At 41.8% G+C, this 23,185-nt stretch overlaps 1 long non-coding RNA gene and 1 pseudogene across 1 annotated transcript; one reads left to right on the forward strand and one right to left on the reverse strand.

Moving 5' to 3' along the window:
- Nucleotides 1-172: 172 nt before the first annotated feature.
- Nucleotides 173-17,523, forward strand: LOC138996339 (uncharacterized). Its single transcript, XR_011468748.1, has 3 exons — nt 173-479; nt 4,403-4,452; nt 17,026-17,523. It is a non-coding gene; the product is annotated as an uncharacterized lncRNA (long non-coding RNA).
- A 1,257-nt stretch (nt 17,524-18,780) lies between these two features.
- LOC139007309 (arginase-2, mitochondrial pseudogene) lies at nt 18,781-19,865 on the reverse strand (annotated as a pseudogene).
- Nucleotides 19,866-23,185: the final 3,320 nt, after the last annotated feature.

Consider the following 23,185-nt stretch of genomic DNA (forward strand, 5'->3'; position numbering starts at 1 on the left):
AGCGGTGCCCCGGGGCATAATGGGAAGTGTAGTTTTTCTCGTTTTGGCTCCACCTGCCCTGCACGCCTATTGGCCCAGTAAGCTAAAAATCGAGGCCGGTGAAACAACTTTTTTCTCTTCTCCAGCTCACAGATGCCCCCCGCCCCCTGCCATTTCCAGACCACGAAATCTCTTTACTCCCTAATATAGAAGGCTCAGCAACCTCTTCTTTGCTGTTTTTCTCCGGGGTCTCATTCAGCCCCATGGTTCTACTTCTGAAATGAATTCTTTCAACAGGCATTTAAGGCGGCTGCTATGTGACAGGCCCGAAGCTTGGCACAGAAGATAAAAAGATGAGTGTTGTAGACTGCAGGAGAGACAGACAAGTAAACCGAAATCACGCACAGTGCTGTGTAATACCAGCAGAAGCCTAATTAATCACAGGGAGCACTTAGGAGGGGACCTAGGTCCGAAGGAACTGGAAAGGTTTCCTGGAAAAGGTAATACTGGCCCTAAGTTTTGCAGGGCAGGGGAAGTTGGCTAAGTGGGGAGGGGATTCCAGACAGCAACAAAGTGCAGGAAGCAACAAACAGGAGTCAGGTGATTAGTTCAGTGTGGCCAGAATGAAGGTGCCAGTGAGGCAGATGATGAAAGATGTGAGCTACAGAGTCATGCAGCTGTGCTAAGGAGACAATCTGAATTTAACCTTGAAATCCAGGTACAATTTTAAGCAGAAGTGTGACATGGTGAGATTTAAGTCATTCTGGCAACCGGATAGAAGATGATCAGTAGGGCAAACTAAAAGCCCAGAGATCAATTGGGAGGCCATTCCATACAGGAGAGAAGTGATGAATTCTAAACCGAGGCAATGTTGTGGGGGAAGAGATGACTTGAAAAGGCCATCCAAGATTTGCCTTTTATTACTCTCCATTATTACTGGTTTGTTAGAGTTTAAAAAATGTTTACTTAAATGTTAAAATTATGTTTTGATGCTAGACTTTTGTTATGAGTTGAAAATTTTCCTTTCCCTTTCAAAGCTGGGTGAAAAAAAACAACCTAAGTTTATACATGAGGGAAAGGTGGAGGAACACTCTGTTCCACAACCTTAGACCTCACACTGAACTGCCAGGCCATGCTCCGTGAAGCTGCTAAATTAAGATAAATGAAAAGGGGACAGAAACCAGGTGGCTTTCCAAATGGTTCATGGTTTGCTTTCTTGATTTATGAAAGATGATACTCCCCATTAAATCTCTTTTTAATAGTTCAACTTCATTTTTGCTGAGTGAATCACCTTAATCATATTATTCTAATAATTGAGTTATTTTGATTTCATTCTCTTTGCTTCTTCTGCATTCTCAGATGTGCTGAAGATAGACTAAAAAGCACCACAGATATAGGCCTACAATGGAGGTTCTAGAAAGGTTTCAAAGGAGAAATAATTTGTTTTTAATGGATGAAAATAAGGGATAACAATTTATCAAATTGTGCTATAGTTATTCTTACAAATAGCACTCATTTTTAGTAACAGCTAGATTTTCTTCCGTTATCTCTCCCTAGAGCATAAGTATATGACAGGCAGACTATATTTTCTCCATTTCTGTATCATTCCCCCAGGCTTTAGATGCTGATATGGATTCCAAGACAGTGTTTCAGGCGATTTAGGAACAGTGTAAAATACATCGTGATTAAGGTAGAAGTTGAAGCCACTTTGCCAAGACATTGGTTTCTGTAAGAGCTTTTAGTGGTTAGTGTTAACTATCGAATGCAATGATTATCAAGAAGTATCATGAATAGATATTTGGTCCTTTTTTATTTTTAACAATTGAAATTTGTCTCCACCCCCCACCCCCAAGTGTATGTATTTACTTTCTTCCTTAACCAGTCTGTTTGGTAGTGTTAAATTAATTAAATATGGAAGCTATTAGAACAGTGGTTCTCAATCTTCCTAATGCCACGACCCTTTAATATAGTTCCTCATGTTGTGGTGACCCCCAATTTCATTGTTACAAATTGAACATAATTAAAGCATAGTGATTAATCACAAAAACAATATGTAATTATATATATGTTTTCCAATGGTCTTAGGCGACCTCTGTGAAAGGTTCGTTCGACCCCCAAAGGGGTGGAGACCCACAGGTTGAAAATTGCTGCATTAGACCAAGGTAGTTCTAATACTTTAGCCATCCAAAACACAAGCCTAAACATGCCTCAAGGTTAAGAAGGCAAAACTTAAGGGCAACCAACCACAAACAACCAACTAGTCTTATTTTTTCAAATAAGGCAAATATTTAAAGTATATCCTATCAAATAATTCCATTGCTTTGCTTCTGCCGTTTCCCTATAAAAGTCTTCACTAGCTCCTGTCAGTGTAGTGCTTCTAACCACTTATGGTTTGGCACTACTTGATTTGAATTAATTTTTGCTCAAATAAACTTAAAATTTTTAATATGCCTTGGGTTATCTTTTAACAGTAGTGAGATAACTTATCAAATATACATGGTTGTCTTAGTCAGGACTCTCCTGATGGCAAATAACAGAAATTAAGCCCAAGCAGACTTATGAGGGAAAGGGGACAAAATAATTGATTACTTTGGAAAAACCAGAGGTAGGTGATCTTATAGTAGACATGACTGGAATTAAGAGTAGAAATGAGCCTGGCTAGTGTTGCTCAGTGGTTGAACATTGACCCGTGAACCCTGTGGTCCCTGGTTCAGTTCCCAGTCAGGGCACATGCCTGGGTTTTGGGCTCAATCCCCAGTAGGGGGCATGCAGAAGGCAGCCTATTTATGTTTCTATCTCTCTATCATTCTCCCTTTCTCTCTCTCTCAAATCAATAAAAACATTAAAAAAAACCACAACCGAGTACAAATGATATCAAATGACTCTGTGTTCTCCTTTCTGCTTCCCTCTGAGTTGACTTCACTGTCAAGCTGATTCTCCCTCAACTCAAGTCCATATTCTACCACATTAGCAAGACTAGACCATAGAAAGTGCCTCTTACCTGATACTTGTTAAATAATGATCCAGGCTTGATTCTTAGTGGGTCAAATTTGGTCCCATAAATTCTTTTTGTTTTTAAATATATTTTTATTCATTTCAGAGAGGAAGGGCGAGGGAGAGAGAGAGAGAGAGAGAAACATCAATGATGAGAATTATTGATCAGCTGCCTCCTGCACACCCCCTACTGGGGGCCAAGCCTGAAACCTGGGCATATACCCTGACCGGGAATGGAACCATGACCTCCTGGTTTATAGGTCGATGCTCAACCACTGAGACACACTGGCCAGGCTCATAAATTCTTAAACCTATCATTGACACAGATGGGCCAGGCTTGGGTCATTCACCCACTCTTGTCTGAATGGAGTGGTAAGAGGAATATGTATGAGATCAGCTTCCTCTGACACTCTTAAGTGTTGTTATGAAAAGAATGAGATATAGATGCCAGGAAAGCAAAAGTCATATGATTCTGCTTTAATCTTCATTTTTTTTATCTGATGCTTTTTATATTTTTGTGGGTTTTTTCCAGTGTCCATCATTCAATTTCTACTTGATAAGAATTTCCATAGGATAAGAGTCCAGTCATAAGTGTTACACAGCTTATTTTAATTGAAGGAAAGAAAATTTTGCTGTAACATAAACCCTGAAGCTGCAGCAGTTGAATACCAAAAGGCTGTTACTCCTTTTGGCTAGAAATTGGCTGATGGAGCAAGAATTGCTTCCAGAGTTATTGATGATTTGGCTCTCCCCAGTTTTCAAGGGAGATCTACTGAACCATCAAATCATCAATTTGCTCATTTCTGCTTCCATCAGTGATTAATGATCCTGTGGTTGGATAGGGCATCTTTGTAATTGCTAAGTGCTGAGTCATTCATCTCATTAGGAGTACATTCCAACTTTTATTTGCTGCCTGAAAAGTAAGCTCCATAAGCTCTGCTGATGTAGCTTAAGTATGAGGTCTTAATTGTGTGTGTGTATGTGTGTGTGTGCGCGCGCGCGCGCGTGTGTGCGCATACACTTTTGTTTTTGACTAGGCCAGTGGTTCTCAACCTTCCTAATGCCGCGACCCTTTAATACAGTTCCTCATGTTGTGGTGACCCCCAACCATAAAATTATTTTCATTGCTACTTCATATCTGTAATTTTGCTACTGTTATGAATCGTAATGTAAATATCTGATATACAGGATGTATTTAGGTGACCCCTGTGAAGGATCGTTTGACCCCCAAAGGGGTTGCGACCCACAGGTTGAGAACCTCTGGACTAGGCTATTTTTAAACTCTGACTACTCTATTTTTAACTCTGACTAGGCTATTTTTAAACTCTGTAAATCGTAGATAACTGATAGCAATGTAACTAATTCTTGTCTATTATGTTAATTTTCTACTGCTCCTTTAAAAATTTAACGCAACTTTACTGTCTTATAGGTTTGAAGGCCAGAAGTCCCACACAGGTCTCTCACTGGAATAAGATCAAGGTATCTGCAGAGCTCCACTTTTTTTTTTTTTTCTGAAGGTTGTAGGGAAAAATTCGTTTTCTTGCCTTTTCCAGCTTTTAGAGTCCACAACATCCTGGATTCTTGGACCTCTTTTCCCACCTTTAAAGCCAGCAATCTTGCATCCTTCTGACCTGTCTTCAGTGGTCACAGCTCCCTTTAACTCTCTTCTGCTTACTCTCTTCCACTTTCAAGGGCCCTTGTGATTACATTGGGCCCACATGGATAATCCAGGGTAATCTCTGTGATCAGGTCAGCTGATTGGCAATCTTAATCCCCTCTGCAACCTCCATTCCCTTTGCCATGTAACCTAACATATCCACAGGGTCTGAGGATTACGATGTGGGCATCTTGGAGGTGCAGGAAGGGAGGCATCATTCTGTCTTTCATATCTATAGACACACAGGTAAATTCTACCTGGTGGAGGTTGAATTGACTTCTCTGATCACCCACTCACTCCTGTAGAAAAATTCAATTTTTCTTTTACTTATAAATTTATTTCAACATTCCTTTACTCCATATGAATTTGTAGTTCTTTGACTCCTCCTTTGAATTGATTTTAACAAATTCCCCAGTTCTCTCATTATTTCATGAATTTCATAAAAATCTTTGACGTGTTTATTTTATACATACTATAAAATAATCTCTTAGTTTTTATTTTTTTAACATATGTTTTTTATTTATTCCATAGAGAAAGGAAGAGGGAGAGATAGAGACATCAATGATGAGAGAGAATCATTGATCAGCTGCCTCCTGCAGGCCCCCTACTGGGGAGCATGCCCACAACCTGGGCATGTGCCCTGACTGGGAATCAAACTATGACCTCCTAGTTCATAGGTTGACACTCAACCACTGAGCCATGCCAGCTGGGTATAATCTCTTATTTTATAAATATAACATATTTCTTATACATGTCATAATTTTTACCTTGTTTTGAAAATTTATCAGAGACTTAGCTACGCAAGATAGAAAAATATATAGATACACTAGAAATATGTTCTAGAGCAGTGGTTTTCAAACTTATTTGGCCCTTTCCAGAAAAAATATCACTCAGCACCCCCTGGAAATTAATTTTTTTTTAATTTTAATAGCAATTAAACAGAAAGATATATGTATTAATGTTTCTACCTTTTTCGTAAAATATAGTAAAGAAAGGTGTAAATTAGAAACATTGAAGTTTGAAATTATGAAACTATTTATTGAACTCAGAATAGAAAGGTAATACAAAAAAAGTTAAAACAAATGCACCTGTGGCTATCACCGCCCCCGCCTGGATCGCTGCAGCGCCCACCAGGGGGCGGTAGCGCCCACTTTGGGAATCACTGTTCTAGAGCTTCGGAAAATGAGCATATTCCCCACTCTCTTCCATCTTATAAATTTCAGCATGTGCAGGAGGTGGACCTGGCTGGGAATGTAATGCCTACTGGTTGAAGGTCAGAGGTCAGGTTACCCCTCCCCCCATCCCCTACATTTGAAACTCAGCTTGTGTCACTATTAATTCAAAGGAATTGTTTAAAATCACCTGTTTATTACTCCTAGCTGGAAGTCTTACAATCTACTTCTTAAAAAGAAAGCTCTACTTCCCTACCTCCAGAAACTCATGCAAATAAGAAAGGAATGTGTGCTGTAAAAATGTTCTAATCAAGTGCTTCTGGGAGGGTCAGAGGAATGGCAGACAAGGAAGGCATTTGAGCGAACACTTGAGGGATATTTAGATGGGGACCTACAGAGATGGAGTAGGAGGGCATTTCATGCTGAGGACATATTGTGACCTTGCATGGAACTAGTGGTTATTCCTTGGCTAGAGTGTTTATTACATGTAAAGGAAGAGCAGGAATTAAAGCCAAAAAGACAGGCCTGATGCATGCATAGAAGAGAGAACAAACCAGATAATGCTTAAGCCCAAGACACCCCTAGTACAACAGTTCCTAGTTACCTTTCTGGAGTGTTAACATTTCTATTTACAGCCAGAAATAGAAATGTATCCTTTTGGACAGCTTGTAAACTAATAAAAACATCCCCTCCTGCAAAATGAAATTTCATTAAAGGAATAGGAAATGTACAGCTATGAGGTGTTATACCATGGATATGTTCCTGTGGTCCATAGTCTCACCGTGACCCCGTAGGCTTAGGAAGGGTCAATCATAGGGGCATACCCTGGCCCCAAGCTAGTTTAGCAGCACCTCTTGAGTCCAAGGCCCCATGTTCTGGCTCAGCTGCCCCAGGAGGATGAAACTGACAGTATAGCTTTAACAAAGCCTAGATGGGTTTCCACAGACAGCGAAGTGCAGATTGTAGGTCTTTGGTCTGGATCTCCTATATACCACAGTAAGGGTCACCCTTGCTATTTCTGGGTACATCTCCCAGTTTTCCACAGGGCTTCACAACTTTCCCTAGGTTCTCCCTAAATATTTTGGGGAAACTCATGTATTTCTTCTTACATGTATAACAGCAAATTTTAAAAAATAACATAAAATATACAAAAGGGGCACATGTTGTTTGTAAAGCATTTCAGCATATATAGATAAACAATACTAATTATTAAAGCTACCATAATCTATCCAGATATAAACCCTAATTACAGACTGGAATTGATTTTTCCAGAATTTTATTCTATGCTTATGTTTCACATGTGCCCTAAAATTCCTGCTTTCAGTAGGTCCACTCATTCTTCCAAGGGGGACTTCACTTGTGCTTGAAAAGTCATTATATGACTGGGTTTCCTTGTCTGCCAAGAGGGAGGAAAAACACTCAGATAATATCTGTGCTCATTAGCATTATTATCAAACCAGTCTATCAGCTTCAGGCATCTCATGGCTGACTTCCTGCCTGGCAGCAGCGGCCCCTCATCCCCATCTCTGCCTGAAAGCCCCTTTGGTAAAGGCTCACCCTGGACACTGTTCCTCATGTAAACATTGATGTCCATGCCACAGGAAGTTATCCATCCAAACCTCCAGTCCTTCCCAAACCTTCCCAGTGCTCAGATGCCAGTGCTATTATGACCAGGGGTGGGGAAAATGGCCTGCTTTGGATCCTTGGTCACTGAGCTTTGCAGAGCAGCTCTCCCTTCATCAGAGGTGCATTTACTGTGAAGTTAAAGAAGCTTAAGCTTGTTCCTTGCACAGCCTCTTCCCAAGACCCTGGGAAAGGTTGAGGGTTGTGTTCACAATGAAAGCTGCTGCTGCTATCTCTTCCTACTCCAGCTTCCTCTGCACATGCTGCCCCTCATATCAAGGCTGTAGGAATTTTGGCAGTTCAGCCAAAGGGAAGTCAGTTTGCAAATACACTTTGTTCTGGGTTTAGTAGGATGTGGTTGAGTAGTTCCTACTCACTTTGATGTATAGTTAAGTTAGTTATATTAAGACTTTTAGGTGTAGAGGAAGCTTCCAAGAATATTCCTACCACCTACTGTGTGGACTTAACAGTTTCATGACATGAAGGTGCAATCAGAGATGATTTTGAACATAACCTACAGCATCTGGTAGAGAAAAAACATCTAAAATGTATGAACTAAAAGGTGGTCTGTGGAAAATTGTTCTCATCATCTCACATGTAAAACTGTAAGTGAGGAATTGGGTTTTCATTAAGGCTTAGTCAAAATGTAATTTCTCTTCTGTCTGCAGTATACTCAATAATGCAGTGTATGCAATTAAAAATGTGCCACTATAGACTGCTTGATAAACTAATTAATGAGGAGGAATCCTATCTAATAGTAGACAAACAGGGTAATTGACCGTACCTTCGCTACGCCACCCATTGGCTAATCAGCATAGTATGCAAATTAACAGCCAACAAAGATGGTGGTTAATTTGCATATGGCGCGAAGCGGCGGAGCGAAGACTGAAGGTGGCTCCGGCCAGAGCTGCGAAGGCTTTGAAGGCGGCTCCGGCCGGAGCGAAGGCCTGGGTCCCAGGTGTAGAGGAAAACCGATGCTGGCAGCCAGGGGAAGGGAAGGCCTATTGCATGAATCTTTTCGTGCAACAGGCCTCTAGTGTTTATATATAAAAGGCTAAAATGCTGTCTGTCGGACCGTCTGACCGGTCACTATGACGCGCACTTACCACCAGGGGGAAGATGCTTAACGCAGGAGCTGCCATGATGCGGACTGGCCATTTACAAAGAAACATCACCATGGACCTGGCACCCACAAAGCAACACTTGGCTTCCCCCAAATGGGACACAGGCCCTGCCACACTCCAGAGTGATAGCCCACCAAATCACAGCCAATGTTGCCAAGACCCCATGGTGCAAAATATGGTCCACAGCCCAGCCCAGCCCAGCCCAGCCCGGAAATGGTTGCTCTGGGCGCTGGGTAATGATGTCACATAGCAACACCCAGCTTCCTCTCCCTAGCAGCTAGCCTCCTTGGAGTTTCTTCAGCCCAGTAATACGACTTGCTTTATAGCCAGGCGGAAACATTTTACACTTTAACCAAATGTCTGTGAAGCATTTTCATGTGCCTAATTTCATTTGATCCTCACAGAAGTCCTGGAGTAGTTAGATAGGAGACTTGGTAGAATCCTACTTTCTTTTCATTAGCCAGAAAATGGAGATTTAGAAGGTTTAGAAACTTGACCTGACTGAAAAGAAGTAAGAAATGGTGGACCTTGAAGATGACTTCAGGTTTTCTCACTGCATAGAATATAGACAAACACTGCTATAGTTAAATATGTTACCCTTTGTTCTCCCTGCGTGATCTACAATAATAATCTGCTTCTTGTTGATACTTACTGCTCTGTTGCTGACAATTACCTGAAAAAGAAGTTGGGGTGCTTCACTGGGCTGGAAAAAGTTTAGCTAAATCAAAAAGCAGGTCTAATTAAGCAAGTTTATTATATATATATATATATATATATATATATATATATATATAGAAGGCTAAGGTGACTCATGCATGCACAATACATATAAAGCTCTCACTGGCACCAATCGCACATGTGTGTTTTGATCTGTCATTGTCGATCGTGAATTTGGTTGACACTTCTATTATAGAGAAAGGGCGAATAGAGATATTAAAATATTTCTCCTAATTAATTTCTTTTCAATGTGCATGAATCTGTGCACCGGGCCTCTAGTAAATCATATAAATGCTTTGGGAAAATATTTAAATTTAAATTTTTTTCTGCTTGACATATAATACAATCATCAATGAAAATAACATAAAACTCATAATGTCCCACTACCATGAGTCTCATCAGTTCAAAGATTATGTATTTACCACATAAGAACACTTAATTGAAAGGCCCTTATATAGTCTTCCAGTCATACATGAAAAAACTTGGTTGAGGTTTGCTCAAATTTGCCAATAATTTAAAAAGTTTAATTACCAATAATGTTGTGAGAGGCTTAAAGGAAATGTTCTAAATTACTGGTAATAATTTTTGTCAATCAATCATGCTAAAGGAAAGATTAAATGATCTTTCTATAGAAAATAAGTTTGCAAACGGTTGTCCTCTAAAGAGAAGATTAAAGAGTTTGCAGCCAAAACATCTATGGAAAAATTTATTATAGAGGTGAGTCAAGCAATTAATTAGTAAATATACCATGTTATTTTCCTAGGTTTGCATGATATTTGTAGTATTTTTGTCCTCAGATCTTTTAATATGTTAAGATTTTTTTTCTCAGTCTAAATAAATTTTCACTTTTGTAACCTAACTTTGTATTAGGAATGTGGGACTTTTTTTTTCTTACAGAATGTCCCCAAATATATGTGAGCTTCAAGCGCATTAAAACCTAGTCATCATTCATTTATTTAACAAATATTGGTAGATCACCTGCTATGTATCAGGCACTGTGTGGTGCTGAGAACACAAACAATGAGCAATCAGATACCGACTGCTTCATTGAATTTCTACCTAGAGTTTCTTAGAACCTCTCCTGAAGAGTTGCATCAATTTCTGGCCCACACCTGCCAAACTGGAAATGCTTAAACTTAGTTTTGGTGCAGAAGAGAAAACAGATGTTTTGGCCATCTTCCGGGAAAAAATTTTGACCATCTTCTGGGAGAAGTTTTTCTTCTCACTCAGGTAACATATTCCTCAAGGGTCAGCTGTGGCCCTGCTCTGTGTTATCTCCATTCACGTTGCAGAAGCTGTCCCTTGTGGCCCAGGAGAAAGAGAGTTGGCAGATCATGTGATGGTAAAACATCTGCTCAGGATGGTATATGTCATTGCCACTCACATTTCATTGGCCATGGTAAGTCGCATGACCAAGCCTGAAGCCAGGACTATAGTTATCCAATAGGAAGGACTCCAAAAATATGGCTGTACACATTTAGAACAATAATACAGTCTACCGCATAAGCCTTCTGGGGTTGATTAGAGAGAAAGATTAGAGATAAAGATATTTGAAATGTTTGTCAGATACCTTTCCAGAATGTTGGCTTTCAAATATCCATTTGTAGAATGTAATTAAAACTAACATATTACATATTACACACATATGTGATAACATTGTCCTTACTGCTTTAAAGTAGGTTATAGATCAGAGTTGTCAATAAAAATATAATGTAAGTCAGGTATGTAATTTAAAATATCCTGCTAAAGTAAAGAGTAACACATGAGGCATAGCTGGTTTGGCTCAGTGTCTAGAGCAGGGGTGGGCAAACTTTTTGACTCGAGGGACACAATGGGTTCTTAAACTGGACCGGAGGGCTGGAACAAAAACATGGATGGAGTGTTTGTGTGAACTAATATAAATTCAAAGTAAACATCATTACATAAAAGAGTACGGTCTTTTTTTTTTTAGTTTTATTCATTTCAAACGTGGGCCGTAGTTTGCCCATGGCTGGTCTAGAGCATCAGCCTGTGGACGGAAGAGTCCTGGGTTCAATTTCAGTCAAGGGCTCTGGATTGTGGGCTCGATCCCCAGTGGGGGGCATGCAGGAGGCAGCTGATTAGTGATTCTCTCTCATCATTGATGTTTCCATCTCTCCCTCTCCCTTCCTCTCTAAAATCAATAAAAATATATTTAATTAAAATAAAGTAACACATGAAATTAATTTTAATATATTTATTTAACCAATATGTTCAAAACATTATCTTTCTGTAACAAAATATTAATCAGATATTTTAAATTATTTTTTTCATATAAGTCTTCAAAATCCAGTGTGTTAAAGCACACTTAGAGTAACTCTTAGTTTGGACTACTCACACTTTTAGTGCTCACTAACTACATGCAACTAGTGACTACTGGATGAGACTGTGCATGTCTAGACAATCCAACCTCTAAATATTCTCATAGAAACAGACCGATTATTTGCTAGATAGATTCTTAAAACTAGAGGTCAACATTCTTCTTTGTAAAATGCAGGGTCAATACTTTTCAGGAGAAGTAAGTAGACTTCAGTTTAATTATTTTACTATTGAGTACTTAGCTATATCCTCTTTCACTCATAAAGAAATGTAGCAAAGCAAATTGAAACTTTTCCCCAACTTTTATTCACCTTTCACCAGCTTTTGATTTGGTGAGCTGGAGCCAGCTGGGCCAAGAGTGTATGAACTTTACTTGGATTCCTGGTATTAATATTACTGTCGACTTGACCTTCTAATACCTTCTACAGAAATAGGGTGGGCAGGAATGGCTTCTTGACAGAGCACCTTATTGTAAGTGTGATTATAAACAATGTGTCTTGAGTACCACTTCCTTTAAATGTATGTTAATAGTTTGGTATGCTTTTGGATGAAAGGATAGAAACATTTACCTTCTCTCTTGAAATAGTAAATAGGAGTGTCCTTGAAGACGCTGATGGAGTTATTCTGTTGTCATGAATCAGCCATAGCACTACAAGACAAAGTTTCTAGTATCAGCAAGATGAAGGGATCATCATTACTTGTGAAAAAAAGAAAACAAAAAATAATATTAACAAAATAAAAATCTATAATAATAAAAGTGTAATATGCTAATTAGACCAGATAGCCGAACGATCTTCCAGATGTCATTCTGGATGTTTTTCCGGATGAAGCCGCAGTGGCGGGGGGCCAAGGCAGAGGCAGTTAGGGGTGATGAGGCAGGCAGGTGAGCAATTAAGGGTGATCAGGCAGGCAGGCGAGCAGTTAGGGACGATCAGGCAGGCAGGCAGGCAAGTAGTTAGAGGTGATCAGGCAGGCAGGCAAGCAGTTAGGAGCCAGCGGTCCCAGATTTCAAGAGAGATGTCTGACTGCCGGTTTAGGCCTGCGGGATTAGGCCTAAACTGGCAGTCTGACATCCTCTGAGGGGTCCTGGGTTTCGAGAGGGTATAGGCTGGGCTGAGAGGAACCCCCCTCCCCATGCATGAATATTGTCACCGAGCCTCTAGTTTAAAATAAAATATTTAAATTAAATATCTGATTTAATTTTTAAGTGTTCAATGTTAAATGAAGGTACACAGGAGTTCAGTTTGTTCACTTAACCTAGAGGAGTGCTTTGTGGCTAATTTATGTTGGTAGGTTCCTATTTTAGATATGCTTATATCCCTAACATCTACCACAGTTCTGGGCACCCAATGTGCAGTCCATAAATACTTGCTGAATTGAATTAAAGTTAGCCATCTGGGCCCTAGCTGGTTTGCGCAGGAGGCAGCTGATCAATGATTCTGTCTAATCATTGATGTTTCTATCTCTCTCTCCCTTCCTCTCTGAAATTAATAAAAATAAATACATTTTTTAAAAGTTAGCCATCTGGAAGCATGTGGTGTATGTGTCAGGGGAGCATTCAGGGGAGTTGAGATTGGGCAGAGAACTCTTAACAGAATGGCAAGAATCCTGGAGACATTCACACTGAATGCTGAGATGACTTTGAAGGTCTCTCAGGAATCCTAAGCTTCAAAATAAGATACCATATGATAATAAGAAAATCACTCACACCCAATATAGTGAGTTTAAACATCTTAAACACTAAAACACTGTGTGTTCTAGTTTTCAGATTCAGAGGATGTTTCTCTAAGTCTGGTCTTTACCCAGCAGTGGCTTTAGTGCTATTCCTTCCAGACGCCTGATGTCTTCAGAAGCAGCCCGACAACGTGAAATAGTTGATGTAAGTCCCCAAAAGGGACACAAATTACTCCGCCAGCTGCATTCCCTCATGTCAGGAAGAAGAGAGTCCAATATATTTCTTATCTAATACAAAATCTCAGAAGATTGAAACACACTAACACAGAAAAGAAAATGCAGTTAGGATTCAACTACTTGCTGTCATGAAAAGTATCAATAGTTAATAATGCTGAAAATTCATAGCATGTTAGAGATAAAAGAGTCCTCAAATATCACCTTTTACGGATGGGACAGCTTCAACCCAGAGAAGTAAGGAGTCAAGACTTCAGTCTCACAAAGTGATCTGACAGTCATAGCTCACTGTCAAGCAAGTCCTTCCAACCAACAGTGCTCCCTGACTCCATGAGGGGGACACATTCTTAAAAAAAGAATATATATTTTTATTGATTTCAGAGAGAGGAAGAGAGAAGGTGAGAAGGATAGAAACATCAATGATGAGAGAGAATCATTGATGGGCTGCCTGCATCCTACACACCCCTTCTGGGGATGGAACCCACAGTGACAGGAATGGAACCATGATCTCCACCGGGCTCTGGTTTTTTTTTTTTTGTTTTGTTTTTGTTTTTGGTGTTGTTTTACCTACCAATCTGTATTTCTTTTCTTTTTTTTTTTTAAACATACTTTATTGATTTTTTACAGAGAGGAAGAGAGAGGGATAGAGAGTTAGAAACATCAATCAGCCGCCTCCTGCACACCTCCCACTGGGAATGTGCCCACAACTAAGGTACATGCCCTTGACCAGAATCGAACCTGGGATCTTTCAGTCCACAGGCCAACGCTCTATCCACTGAACCAAACCAGTTAGGGCCAATCTGTATTTCTTAAACCCTTCACCTTTTTCACCCAGTTCCCCAACCTCCTCCTGTCTGGTAACCATCAGTCTGTTCTCTGTATCTATGAGTCTGTTTCTGTTTTGTTTGTTAGTTTATATTGTCCTTTAGATTCCATATGTAAGTGAAATCATATGGTTTTTGTCTTTCTCTGACTGACTTATTTCAGTTGGCATAATACCCTCTAAGTCCACCCATGCTGTCGAGAGGGACACATTCTTAAAACATAGCTGGAATAACAAGTAATTACCAAATGCCCCTTTTCTACTTTTATTCTTCACTCACCAGTTATTTAGCACTCTATTAATTATTTTAATTTATTGATTGATTTTTAAAGAGAGAAGAAGAGAAAGAGAAACACCGATTTGTTATTCCTCTTATTTATGCATTCACTAGAGGCCCGGTGCACAAAATTCGTGCATGGGTGCGGTCCCTAGGCCTGGTCAGCGATCGAAGCGTCTGGCGTGGAAGGGCAGATCCCAGCTGTTGTCTGGGCCCTGGGAAGCACCTGGGCCCCCGGGCCCCTGCACGCCCCCCTCGGCCTGAGTCATAGCACCCGATTCCCCACACAGAGATGCGGTGAGCATGGCCGGACGCCACGTGCCGGGGTGCAGTGTGGGCCTCTGGGCCGCCCAGCGGTGCCACATGGAAGCTGGATGGGCAGCGCGCTCTCTCCTGGCTGGCCTTGCAGACCGGCTTCTGCGCAAACCCATAGGGAGCCCAACTGGCCCCTGCAGTCCCAGTGGCTGCAGCCCAGCTCACCTGGAAGATGCCGCACAGGTGCGGGCAGGCTCCTCTCGGGTGCCCAACACCTGACCACAGGGGGGGGCTTCCCCAGCATGCAAGCCCTGGTGTCCCGGGGGAGGGTAGCAGGGGGAGTGAGAGTGAGCTCTGCATTCTCACCACACCTCCGTCCCCAGGTAGTCGGGGAGAGGTCGCAGCATGTCGCTGATGCCTGCCATATTCTGTGCCACCTCCTATGCATGTCATAGAGAGGGGTTGAACTCCCGGTCAAGGGGACAATTTGCATATTAGGCTTTTATTATATAGGATTGATTGATCCTTGTATGTGCCCTGACTGGGGATTGAACCCACAACCTTGGTGTACCGGGAGGATGCTCTAACCAAGAGAGCTACCCGGCCAGAGTATATTGATTTGATCATAGTCCAAAGAGTTCAGAAACTTGTGTGCACAACTCAGGCTCTTCTAAGGGGTACACAAATGGTTATAAAAATGTGTGTATACAAATCTGTGCATATACACACACACATTTATGGTTATAAATATACACCTCTTTATACATATATAAAATATGTTAATGTATTATCTAATACATAAAGAAAGATCATCAATAGTTAAACAGCATTAATAACATACCTATGTACAATATAACCACTGCTAAATGTATTGGAAAAGAAATAAAGGCAAATTGGCTACTTATCAATATTTCAAGGTATTTGTAAAAAATGTATCACCCAATGCTTCTGTTAAGTTCAGTTGTCAATTCTTAGACTTTATACCATCTAGTACTAAACCTTAGGGCAATTATACCAATGAAAAATGATCCAACCTAAGATGTGTGTTTAATGTGAATAATCCAAGATTGTGAAAGAATGTCAACTGTTGCAGCAGCCATCTTTTGTCCAGTGTTGGTGACAGACTCTAACTTAATTATTCTTCTAACCCTGACCCTCTTTTTCTAAAAAGGAAAGTGAGTGTATTCGTTACCCTGCAGTACATCCAAGTCCAGACAATAATGTAAGGAAACTCTCAGGAAATTAATTTGAAATAAATTGGATGTGCTTCAAAATAGTTGTTTGAATTACAATGATTTCTGGTGATGTGTGGGGTTGTGTGTTTTTGTTTGTTTGTTTGTTTTTCCTTTTTCTCAGGAACATGCTTCTTTTGGGTAATAATACAAATTACACAAAATCTTTTAGCTAATACATACCAGAATATTTGTATTATTACCCAAAAGGACCATGTTACTGAGAAAAAGTATCTTATTATTGCATAGAGATTAGTGGTTTGATTTTTGAATATGGAACTTTACCATGTGGCAGCATAGCAGAGGGAGTCAGAAGTCTCAGGACCTCATCAAAACCTAATCACCTCCCCAAGGCCCCACCTCCAAATACTGTCTCTTGGGGGGTCAGGGCTTCTACATGAATTTAGGGGCAACACCATTCAGTCCACAGCAACCAATAAACCCACATGTACCAGATTTTACTTTCTTCCAAATACTTGTAGCTGATGACGTGGTCATGAACGGAGAGGAGAGGAATGTATTCACCTGCCCCCTAAACCTCAGCTCTTCTTCAAATGTATTGACTGGCATGATACTGTCTCTTCTCGGGGTTTTGCTGAGCCACATTCAAGCTTTCCTCTCAAATTGCTAAACCAAATTTTTCTTCTGACTCAGAAATACTTTTAATAATATAATTGGTGGTAACAGAACTATACACATATTTGTTAATTTATAATAGCAAAACAATTATTGTTACAGGTTGAGTTGTGGTCTCTCCACCCCCCCACCCCCACCCAAAGAAAATAAAAAAGATATGTTGAATTCCTAACCTCCAGTATTTCAGAATGGGATCTTACTTGGAAGTAGGATTGGCGCAGATGTACTTACTTAAGTAATGTCAACCTGGGTGGGGTATAGGCTAATTTAATATGTCTGGTGTCCTTATAGGAAGACGACTGAGTGAAGATAGAAACTCAGGGAGAATGCCAAGAAGAGAATGTGAACACAGAAGACTGGAGTGATGCATCTATAAGCCAAGAAATGCCAAAGAGTCTGACAAGCCACCAGAAGCCAGGGGGAAGCAAAGAAGGTTCTGCTACAGGTTTCTGAGGGCAGAGGCCGGGTGTTGGGTTCACTAGATTCCAGAACTATGAGACAATACATTTTGGTTGTTTTAAGCCACCTTATGTGTAGTACTTTGTTATGGGAGCCCTGCAAAATGAATACGTCGTCTGTCTTCTGCAATTGAATTATAATAGAATAGTAAGAGGCATTTTATATTCTTATTTTGAGTATGTACATATCCTTTTTCAAATATGGTAAGAAAACAAAAGTTGATAAATTTACTTTTTATTTTTAATGTTCAGAGCTGGCAAAATGAGTCCCAGCAAGTAAAAACCAAATGAAGATAAAGGTAACTACATGTGTTATTTAATCCAAGAAAATAAAGAGCATTCGCTGCAAAGTGTGGTTTCTTGCCAGAGCAGTTGTTGGGAAAACAGTTGTAAGTATATTAAAAATGACATTTACAGAATCAACTATCAAGTTATTTGTGGAATACATTTAAAATGAAATTTTCATTCCCAACTCTAATATTAAAGAACATTCTTAGTATTATTTACAGTATTTATTATGCAAAGTAGAAGGAGGATATCAGATTCACAAATAAACTGCCAATTTGGGAGTTACTCACTGAAGTCTAAGAGGTGTCTCTGAAGGACTGCTTGCTTCAAATACAAGGAGAATATTGGAGATTCATAGAGGTTTCTACAGCCTCACACTTCACCAGAATCATTTTTGAAGTTAAAATAATTCTTTCATCCCATCATAAAGCAGAACATATTGACATATATGGAAAAATCCAAGAATGCCAAGTCACGTTCCTTTTTGTATAAGTAACCTCTGTGTTCCATACCGAAAGCACAGAATCCTAAAGAGAGCAGTGATGTGCAGAATAAGCAAGACCTAATTGAGGTATGACTTGCTGGTTAGCACCCCTTTACCTGAAAATGGAGGGAAATGGAGGCTGTAAAGTAACATGCTTTACTCTGTAAAAATATTCATTGATAAGAGTTTGCTGCAAAGATATGGTCAGGATAGTAAGCGAATATAATACACACACACACAATCTCTTCTTCACAAATTCTAAAGGATTATGTCTGACTTCTTGCTAAACCAGTTTGATCTAGCACCTACTATGTGCTGGAACGCATATGCATTGAAACAACCAACCAAAGGCCTATTTTCATGGAGCTTGCCTGGTACTAGAGGTGATAAACAATGTATATTGTTCTCTTATATGTCCTATCAAATTGCTTAAGGACTTAACCTTTGCAACTAAAATTATGAATTGCATCATATGAGAAAGTGAATTTGATGGTTCCATCACATGTGTAAATTTAGAGCCATGTTTTTTTTTCTCAAGGTAATAAATGCTGTTTATGACTTCTTTAAATTTACATGGTACTCCAACATATTAATACCCTGTGAATTGCAAAAAAAAAACCCCACAAATACATTTACAGTAGTATCATTGGTCACCAAAATGGAGAGGGAAAGGAGATTTTACAATTGTGAGAATACGCAAATGTTCTCATTAAGGCAGTATTGACCCAGACAACCATGTAGTATCTGCCCCCTCAAAAACTTCACAGCTCTGGAAGGCCCATTGTGACGAACGTGTCAGCATACATACAGTATTTCCTAAATTCTCACACGCTCTTCATTCTCTGATTCATGTGGCGAACTGGGAGTAGGAAGTTGGTCATAGACACTGTGCCCTCCTTCCCTTGTCTGACCAAAACTTGAAGCAATCACATCCACTGCCAGGCCAGCTGTAGCCTTCGCTTCTTCGTCTGAAGCAGCCAACTGAGGATTAACTTCAACAAGATCCAGTGCTGACAGCAACCCTGTGTTGTGTATTTCCTCAGTAATATATATGCCTTCTGGATAGATCAGTCCCCCTACAACAGGAGTTCCTGTGGCTGGAGCCAGTGTAGGGTCAAATGCATCAATATCCAAGCTCAGATGGATTGGCCTTTGTCTTTTGCCAATCAGCAGATCGAATGTCCGTTTCATGACCTTCTGGATACCAAGTCTATCTATGTCTCTCATGGGAAAATACTGGATATCATAATTCTTTAAAATGTTCAGGAGGGTCCACATCTCTTAGACCAATATACACAATACTTGGGGAAGAGATACAAGGTTTGATCCAGGAAAATCCTGGGAGCTGTGGCACCTTGTCCTGTAGTTCGCAGAGGAGAAATGAAACCGGCTGTCCATGGAGACATCCAGATGAAGTGGTGAGGGGTGTATTGATGTCAGCGTGGGCATCAACCCAGATCACACAGAGGTCTGGGCAGTGCCAGGCGTGGCCACCGATGGTATCAATTGCCAAGCTGTGGTCTCCTCCCACTGTGACACAGCTGTAGCCACCTGATACTGCTCTACTAACTACCTCAGCCAGTTCCTGGTTGGCGAGGCCCACCGAGTGAGGATTTGCTATCAGGTTGTTGTACAGATCATCTTTGGGGACTGGAGTGAAACTCAAATCTCCAAAGTCCTTTAGGTGGCAGCCCAAATTGGAGAGCCTTTTCATCAAGCCAGCTTCTCCGATAGCAGCAGGACCATGTTCCACTCCTTTTCTTTTCTGTTCCCGTGAGAACGGGGCTCCAATCACAGCCACCGAGTGGACAGACTTTTTCAGAACGAAATGCACTTGCATCCGGAGACGCGAGAGGCTGCAGCTTAAGGACATGATGGGCAGCGCGGAACGTTGCCAAGCGACCAGCTGCTCCATGAGCTTCGCCGCCTGAAGTCTAGAGCCATATTTTAAAGTCTCTGTCTTCGGGGGCGATTATGGTGGTCATGGGTGGCATTTACTGCTAGTGCGGTTCAGTCGGCAGCTTAACCTAAAAGGACCCGCCATGGATGTCCTTGAGAATTCTTTTCGACACACTGACGTGCTCACCACCCACAGCAAGTGTAAACACCGGCTTTCCGTGCAGGGCTTCTCTTGTTTACACCACTCCAGACCGTTCTGCTGGTGGAGAGTAGATAAATCTTGGAGTCCAGAAAGGTGCTAAAGGAACACAAGTCGCACAATACATTTTCCCACCACAGAAGCGAAGAGTCTGAGCCCTTCGTCTTCCTCTTTCAGTTCCATGAAAGGCCCACGGGAGAGAACATCTTGGATTTGAGCCATTTCATACAAGGATCTCCTCGTTTTCTTTACATTTCTCCTGACAGTTGTCTGACAGGCTCCCAAACTTCAGCCCCAGCTCTCCACAAACATTGTCATCAAGTGATTTGGGAAATCAACACAGTGACTGACTTTTCAAATATCTGTGCAAGATCACAGATCTTGAAGGGCTCAATTCTGAAATGCTTATCGCATACCCTCCATTTTCCAACATCCCGAAAGTGTCAGGGTTGTTAGTTGCAATCAAGAGAAATCAAATCTGGCTGTTTTAAGGAGAAAAGAAATGTATTAAAGGATACTGAGCAGCTCACCTGAAGAGCACAGCTAGAGCAGCGCCCAGATCATGCTCTGGGACTGGCTACCACTGCCACCATCCTGGGCTCAGATACCGCCACTTGAACCACCTCCACCACCCACAGAACAAGAAACACTCGTGCTAAAACCACAGCCACTGACAGCTCTTCACGCCATGTGTACCTGCCATCTCTGCTGCCACTCTCTTCAGCACAGATTCCCCCCCCCCCCCCAACCCCCATTCCACTTCTTTCTGCATTTTCTTCTGACAGTGATGTCATCGCATGCCTGGCCGAGCTGTGAGGGAGGCTGGGAAGCGGACTTGTGTTTCCAAACGGAGCAGTGCGAATCCCAGAATGGACATTGTCAGATTCCAAGGCGAGCTTCCTCCCAAAAGGTAGAAAGTGCTTCTGACCAAGGAAGGGGGTTCCCATGCAGTGATGATGGGTTCCCATCTCCCTCGCTGGCTTAACCTGAAGACCGAGTCACCTGGCTTTAATGAACAAGCACGTGGGCCCGAGACTTCTGTTCTCTTTATTACCTCACTAGGCGAAACGAGCTGGCTCTGAGGAGAGGGCGGCTGTGCTTCCTGCTGCTCCCTCCCCTGTCCTTCCGAGCCCCTAAAAACAGCTCGTTACAGCAGATGGAACTTACAGATGTCCAGTCCCACGCCCGGCCCATGCTGTGCCCGACCGCCTGGAAGGCCTGCCTCTTAGCAGCCTGCACGACCCACAGGCTTGACTCAAATGCCGCTTCCTCCAGGAAGCCTGGAAATTAATGTGCAAGGGAGATCCCTTAAGGCCTGATTCCCTCACGGGAACTACGACTCCCTGGGCTTGCACACTGCTCTGCTTTTCTCTCCAGGGCACTTGCCCACCCTGCAGTGATGTAGTTTGTAAACACACCCAATGTTCAGTGCAAATTCCAGAACCTCCTCTAGGAAGAGTTAGGGCAGGAGTCCGGGCAGGGCTGGGAGTTTGGGGGACTTCGCATGAGACTGGACATAATGAATCTCATCATGAAGGAGGTTTTGTGGGAGTGCAATGTGCCCCTTCCCCCCAGCAGCGACCTTCAGCTCTGCAGCCCTCTTAGGTGGGGCTGAGAGCCGGGGCCACGCAGCCAGCCCTCTGTCCCTGCCCAGATGCGTGACCTTCCTGGTTGCGTGGTGTCTGGCCAGTGACTACTCTCATGCTCCGCAGGTTGTTGTGGAGACTGACTGTGTTAACACTTGCAAGGAGCTAACAATGAGGCCCAGCAGGCCTTAGCCCCAGGTTAGTTATTAGCACAGTCTCCCAGGGGGCAGAGGCCTTCTTGGTTCTCTTTGCACTCCCCTCTGCCCAGGCCCTCTCCCAGGGCCTTGCTTATAGGAGAGGTCGGTCAGGTGTGCTGAAGTGAGATTTGGCATCTGGAGGGATTTGGGCCGAGGCTGGGGGAGGCAGATAGCACATGGTGGTGAAATCCTGTCCAGCGATAGGAAACTGGAGGTAATCTATGTCAGGGCTTTCTCTGGGCAAAAAATTGGGGGTGGAGGTCAGACTGACCATTTGCAATTTGTCAAATAAGTGATCTTGGAAGGAAAAAAGTGTCCACCTCAGTCCATAGAACTTATTTGGCCATTCAAATATATATATGTTTTTATTGATTTAGAGAGGAAGAGAGAGAAAGAGAGAGAGAAACATCAATGAGAGAAACTACTGGGGATGGAGCCCGCAACCTGGGCATGTGCACTGACTGGGAATCGAACCGTGACCTCCTGGTTCATAGGTCCACGCTGAACCACTGAGCCACGCCGGCCGGGCAGGTCATTTTGATGAGATAATACTTAGGGCATGCTTGACTTTCCTGCTAGAAATCTATTCTCACCATTTATTTCTTTCTGAAAATGGCTGCTGTCCATCATATGCATCTTTCACGAGCACAGGGCTCACCTAGGAACTTGGTCCAATGCAGAGTCTGACTCAGTGGGTCTGGATCGGGTGTGGGATTCTGTATTTCTATAAACTTCCAGCTGCTGCTGATGGTGGTCCACTGACCGCACTTTGAGTAGCAACATTATATGACATGGGAAAATGCACATAACTTTTCCCCAGATCACTGCAAAATAACAGAGGTGCAGGCCTAGGAAAGCCCATTCTAACTGAATTGTTCCAAGCTACGTGTGGCTGTGGTAGAACTTCTCCACCAAGTATCTGTCCCTTAGCTTCCCCTTCTGGGTGACAGTGGAATGGCCATTTCTGACTATATGACTATGTAGAGAGGAGATAAAAATTACTTATCCACACTTTGAGACAGCTTAATCTCAACAAGATAAGTTAAAGCATGCTGACACATGGGGATAATCTGAAGGTTCAGATTAGGTGACTATGAAAAGTGGTTATAAAGGGGGTTACGGAAACTTATTTCTTTAAGAGTCCACCATTGACCACTGCATCAGAATCACCTAGTATGTTGGTTCAGATCTGGAGCCTGAGTTCTACCCCAGATATAATGAGCCAGAATCTTTGTGGGGAGGTGAAGTGGGGGCTGAGAATATGCATCCTATATAATAAAGAGGTAATATGCAAATTAACCCTCACACCCTCACAAGATGGCTGCCTACAACCAGACTGG

Source organism: Myotis yumanensis, unplaced genomic scaffold (genome assembly GCF_028538775.1).
Source record: "Myotis yumanensis isolate MYYU_CA2020_CCGP unplaced genomic scaffold, mMyoYum1.0.hap1 SCAF_1, whole genome shotgun sequence".
Taxonomy (NCBI): Eukaryota; Metazoa; Chordata; class Mammalia; order Chiroptera; family Vespertilionidae; genus Myotis; species Myotis yumanensis.